Source organism: Macaca mulatta, chromosome 12 (genome assembly GCF_049350105.2).
Source record: "Macaca mulatta isolate MMU2019108-1 chromosome 12, T2T-MMU8v2.0, whole genome shotgun sequence".
Classification (NCBI taxonomy): Eukaryota; Metazoa; Chordata; class Mammalia; order Primates; family Cercopithecidae; genus Macaca; species Macaca mulatta.
The window spans coordinates 117,965,489-117,971,529 of NC_133417.1; the positions used below are offsets into that span (position 1 = coordinate 117,965,489).

The following is a 6,041-nucleotide window of genomic DNA, read 5'->3' on the forward strand; positions in this document are numbered from 1 at the left end:
TTTGTCAGATAAGTAGATTGCAAAAATTTTCTCCCATTCTATAGGTTGCCTGTTCACTCTGATGGTAGTTTCTTTTGCTGTGCAGAAGCTCTTTAGTTTAATTAGATCCCATTTGTCAATTTTGGCTTTTGTTGCTGTTGCTTTTGGTGTTTCAGACATGAAGTCCTTGCCCATACCTATGTCCTGAATGGTATTACCTAGGATTTCTTCTAGGGTTGTTACGGTTTTAGGTCTAACATTTAAGTCTTTAATCCATCTTGAATTAATTTTTGTATAAGGTGTAAGGAAGTTTTGTATAAGACGTAAGAAAATTTCAGCTTTCTACATATGGCTAGACAGCTTTTCCAGCGCTATTTATTAAATAGTGAATCCTTTCCCCATTTCTTTTGTCAAGGTTGTCAAAGATCAGATGGTTGTAGATGTGTGGTATTATTTCTGGGGGCTCTGTTCTGTTCCATTGGTCTATATCTCTGTTTTGGTACCAGTACCATGCTGTTTTCGTTACTGTAGCCCTGTAGCATAGTTTGAAGTCAGGTAGCATGATGCCTCCAGCTTTCTTCTTTTGGCTTAGGATTGTCTTGGCAATGTGGGCTCTTTATTGGTTCCATATGAACTTTAAAGCAGTTTTTTCCAATTCTGTGAAGAAAGTCATTGGTAGCTTGATGGGAATGGCATTGAATCTACAAATTACCTTGGGCAGTATGGCCATTTTCACAATATTGTTTCTTCCTATCCATGAGCATGGAATGTTCTTACATTTGTTTGTGTCCTCTTTTATTTCGTTGAGCAGTGGTTTGTAGTTCTCCTTGAAGAGGTCCTTCACATCCCATGTAAGTTGGATTCCTAGGTGTTTTATTCTCTTTGAAGCAATTGTGAATGGGAGTTCACTCATGATTTGGCTCTCTTTTTGTCTGTTATTGGTGTATAAGAATGCTTTTTTTTTTTTTTTGCACATTGATTTTGTATCCTGAGACTTTGCTGAAGTTGCTTATCAGCTTAAGGAGATTTTGGACTGAGACAATGTGGTTTTCTAAATATACAATCATGTCATCTGCAAACAGGGACAATTTGACTTCCTCTTTTCCTAATTGAATACCCTTTATTTCTTTCTCCTGCCCGATTGCCCTGGGCAGAACTTCCAACACTATGTTGAATAGGTGTGGTGAGAGAGGGCATCCCTGTCTTGTGCCAGTTTTCAAAGGGAATGCTTCCAATTTTTGCCCATATTGGCTGTGGGTTTGTCATAAACAGCTCTTATTATTTTGAGATACGTCCCATCAATACCTAATTTATTGAGAGTTTTTAGCATGAAGGGCTGTTGAATTTTGTCAAAGGCCTTTTCTGCATCTATTGAGATAATCATGTGGTTTTTGTCTTTGGTTCTGTTTATATGCTGGATTACATTTATTGGTTTGCATATGTTGAACCAGCCTTGCATCCCAGGGGTGAAGCCCACTTGATCATGGTGGATAAGCTTTTAGATGTGCTTCTGGATTTGGTTTGCCAGTATTTTATTGAGGATTTTTGCATCGATGTTCATCAGGGATATTGGTCTAAAATTCCCTTTTTTTGTTGTATCTCTGCTGGGCTTTCGTATAAGGATGATGCTGGCCTTATAAAATGAGTTAGGGAGGTTTCCTTCTTTTTCTATTAATTGGAATAGTTTCAGAAGGAATGGTACCAGCTCCTCTTTGTACCCCTGGTAGAATTCAGCAGTGAATCCATCTGGTTCTGGACTTTTTTGGTTGGCAGGTATTAATTATTGCCTCAATTTCAGAGCCTGCTATTGGTCTATTCAGGGATTCAACTTCTTCCCGGTTTAGTCTTGGGAAGGTGTATGTGTCCATTTCTTCTAGATTTTCTAGTTTATTTGCATAGAGGTGTTTATAGTATTCTCTGATGGTGGTTTGTATTTCTGTGGGGTCAGTGGTGATATTCCCTTTATTATTTTTTTATTTTTTATTATTTATTATTTTATTTTATTTTATTTTATTTTTAATTATACTTTAAGTTCTAGAGTACATGTGGATAACGTGCAGGTTTGTTACATATGTATACTTGTGCCATGTTGGCGTGCCGCACCCAACAACTCGTCAGCACCCATCAACTCGTCATTTACATCAGGCATAACTCCCAATGCAATCCCTCCCCCCTCCCCACTCCCCGTGATAGGCCCCAGTGTGTGATGTTCCCCTTCCCGAGTCCAAGTGATCTCATTGTTCAGTTCCCACCTATGAGTGAGAACACGCAGTGTTTGGTTTTCTGTTCTTGCGATAGTTTGCTGAGAATGATGGTTTCCAGCTGCATCCATGTCCCTACCAAGGACACAAACTCATCCTTTTTTATGGCTGCATAGTATTCCATGGTGTATATGTGCCACATTTTCTTAATCCAGTCTGTCACTGATGGACATTTGGGTTGATTCCAAGTCTTTGCTATTGTGAATAGTGCCGCAATAAACATACATGTGCATGTGTCTTTATAGCAGCATGATTTATAATCCTTTGGGTATATACCCAGTAATGGGATGGCTGGGTCATATGGTATTTCTAGTTCTAGATCCTTGAGGAATCGCCATACTGTTTTCCATAATGGTTGAACTAGTTTACAATCCCACCAACGGTGTAAAAGTGTTCCTATTTCTCCACATCCTCTCCAGCACCTGTTGTTTCCTGACTTTTTAATGATCGCCATTCTAACTGGTGTGAGATGGTATCTCATTGTGGTTTTGATTTGCATTTCTCTGATGGCCAGTGATGATGAGCATTTTTTCATGTGTCTGTTGGCTGTATGAATGTCTTCTTTTGAGAACTGTCTGTTCATATCCTTTGCCCACTTTTCAATGGGGTTGTTTTTTTCTTGTAAATTTGTTTGAGTTCTTTGTAGGTTCTGGATATTAGCCATTTGTCAGATGAGTAGATTGCAAAAATTTTCTCCCTTTATTATTTTTTATTGCATCTATTTGATTCTTCTCTCTTTTCTTCTTTATTAGTCTTGCTAGCAGTCTATCAATTTTGTTGATCTTTTCAAAAAACCAGCTCCTGGATTCATTGATTTTTTGAAGGGTTTTTTGTGTCTCTATTTCCTTCAGTTCTGCTGTGATCTTAGTTATTTCTTGCCTTCTGCTAGCTTTTGAATGTGTTTGCTCTTGCTTCCCTAGTTCATTTAATTGTAATGTTAGGGTGTCAATTTTAGATCTTTCCTGCTTTCTCTTGTGGGCATTTAGTGCTATAAATTTCCCTCTACACACTGCTTTAAATGTGTCCCAGAGATTCTGGTATGTTGTGCCTGTGTTCTCATCTGTTTCAAAGAACATCTTTATTTCTGCCTTCATTTGTTATGTACCCAGTAGTCATTCAGGAGCAGGTTGTTCAGTTTCCATGTAGTTGAGTGGTTTTGAGTGAGTTTCTTAATCCTGAGTTCTAGTTTGATTGCACTGTGGTCTGAGTGACAGTTTGTTATAATTCCTGTTCTTTTACATTTGCTGAGGATTGCTTTACTTCCAACTATGTGGTCAACTTTGGAATAAGTGCAATGTGGTGCTGAGATGAATGTATACTCTGTTGATTTGGGCTGGAGAGTTCTGTAGATGTCTATTAAGTCTGCTTGGTGCAGGGCTGAGTTCAATTCCTGGATATCCTTTTTTACTTTCTGTCTCGTTGATCTGTCTAATATTGACAGTGCACCATCATCAAGACCAAAGGTAGATAAAACCATAAAGATGGGGAAAAAAACAGAGCAGAAAAGCTGAAAATTCTAAAAATTAGAGTGCCTCTCCCCCTCCAGAGGAATGCAGTTCCTCGCCAGCCATGGATCAAAGCTGGACAGAGAATGACTGACGAGTTGAGAGAAGGCTTCAGACAATCAAACTTCTCCGAGCTAAAGGAGGAAGTTCGAACCCATTGCAAAGAAGCTAAAAACATTGAAAAAAGATTAGACGAATGTCTAACTAGAATAAGCAGTGCAGAGAATTCTTAAATGACCTGATGGAGCTGAAAACAAGAACTATGTGATGAATTCACAAGCTTCAGTAGCTGATTTGATCAACTGGAAGAAAGGGTATCAGTGATTGAAGATCAAATGAATGAAGTGAAGTGAGAAGAGAAGTTTAGAGAAAAAAACAGTAAAAAGAAGTGAACAAAGCCTCCAAGAAATATGGGACTATGTGAAAAGTCCCATATTGAGATGTAGATGTAGTCCAAATCTACATCTGATTGGTGTACCTGAAATTGATGGGGAGAATGGAACTGAGTTGGAAAACACTCTGCAGGATATTATCCAGGAGAATTTCCTCAACCTAGCAAGGCAGGCCAACATTCAAATTCAGGAAATACAGAGAATGCCACAAAGATGCTCCTCAAGAAGAGCAACTCCAAGACACATAATTGTCAGATTTACCAAAGTTGAAATGAAGGAAAAAATGTTAAGAGCAGCCAGAGAGAAAGGTCAGGTTACCCACAAAGGGAAGCCCCTCAGACTGAGAGCAGATCTTTCAGCAGAAACTCTACAAGCCAGAAGAGAGTGGGGGCCAATATTCAACATTCTTAAAGAAAAGAATTTTCAACCCAGAATTTCATATCCAGCCAAACTAAGCTTCATAAGCGAAGGAGAAACAAAATCCTTTACAGATAAGCAAATGCTGAGAGATTTTGTCACCACCAGGCCTGCCCTACAAGAGCTCCTGAAAGAAGCACTAAACATGGAAACATGGAAAGGAACAACCAGTACCAGCCACTGCAAAAACATGCCAAGTTGTAAAGACCATCGATGCTAGGAAGAAACTGCATCAACTAATGAGCAAAAGAGCCAGCTAACATCATAATGAATGACAGGCTCAAATTCACACATAACAATATTAACCTTAAATGTAAATGGGCTAAATGCTTCAATTAAAAGACACAGACTGGCAAATTGGATAAAGAGTCAAGACCCATCAGTGTGCTGTATTCAGGAGACCAATCTCACATGCAGAGACATACATAGTCTCAAAATAAAGGGATGGAGGAAGATCTACTAAGCAAATGTAAAACAAAAAAAGACAGGGGTTGCAAACCTAGTCTCTGATAAAACAGACTTTAAAACAACAAAGATCAAAAGAGACAAAGAAGGCCATTACATAATGGTAACAGGATCAATTCAACAAGAAGAGCTAACTATCCTAAATATATATATATGCACCCAATACAGGAGCACCCAGATTCATGAAATGCCTATTTTGTAACCTCGTGTTAGGGTCAGGGATGAGTAGGTAGGAGGGTTAAGGGAAAGAAATTATTGACTCCACTATTGCACCACAGTTAGAGTGAAGAATGCAGACTTTTTCCCTTATTTTTGCTAGCATTGTTGCTTCTGAGTATGTTAGATTACTTTGTTTTGTCACTCTGCCCTAATGCTGACTCTTCTATACTACATAACCATGCAGGAGCTAATCATGAGATTGTGGATTAGGCTACATGAGATCCTCTTAAAAACATATCTATGGAAGCACAGCATATTACAATTAAGACAATTTTCACAGCCTTGAAATCCTCTAAAGGCCCCAGGGTTGGTTTGGTTTGGTGCCAGAATATGTCAGGTTGACAGCCAACAATCATGGCTTGTTTTGTTTTGCTTTGTTTTAAAAAGAGGAGCCTTCTGGCATACTACTCCTGCATGTTACATCACCACACTACCACAGGAGTTTGATGAGTTTCAATTGATTTAAGTTGGCACTCAATATAAAATGATAGATGCTGGGCTGACACAAAATAAGACAGTCATTTCTATGTCGGCAAAATAAAAAAATGTTGGGGGAAAGGATAGCTTTTCTTGCTTCAACAATTTAGTTCTATCCTCTTATCTTGCTCTATTAACTTTAACAGATGGTTTTCTCTATCTCATTAAGTAAAAAACAATTTTTAAGTGGATTTAGGATCAGAACCTTCAGAAACATCACAGGGTGAGCTAAGGAAGAGGGGCTCAAAAAGGCATAGAGAAAGGTTGGTCTGAAAAGCTCAGAGAGAGTCATAGAGAGCCTTATTATGAAAGCCGAAGGGTTGTGG

General features: G+C 38.6%; 1 long non-coding RNA gene across 1 annotated transcript in view; it reads right to left on the bottom strand.

Moving 5' to 3' along the window:
* LOC144333472 (uncharacterized) overlaps positions 1-6,041 on the bottom strand; it is a 342,525-nt gene that overhangs the window by 189,975 nt on the left and 146,509 nt on the right. The window lies entirely within an intron of this gene.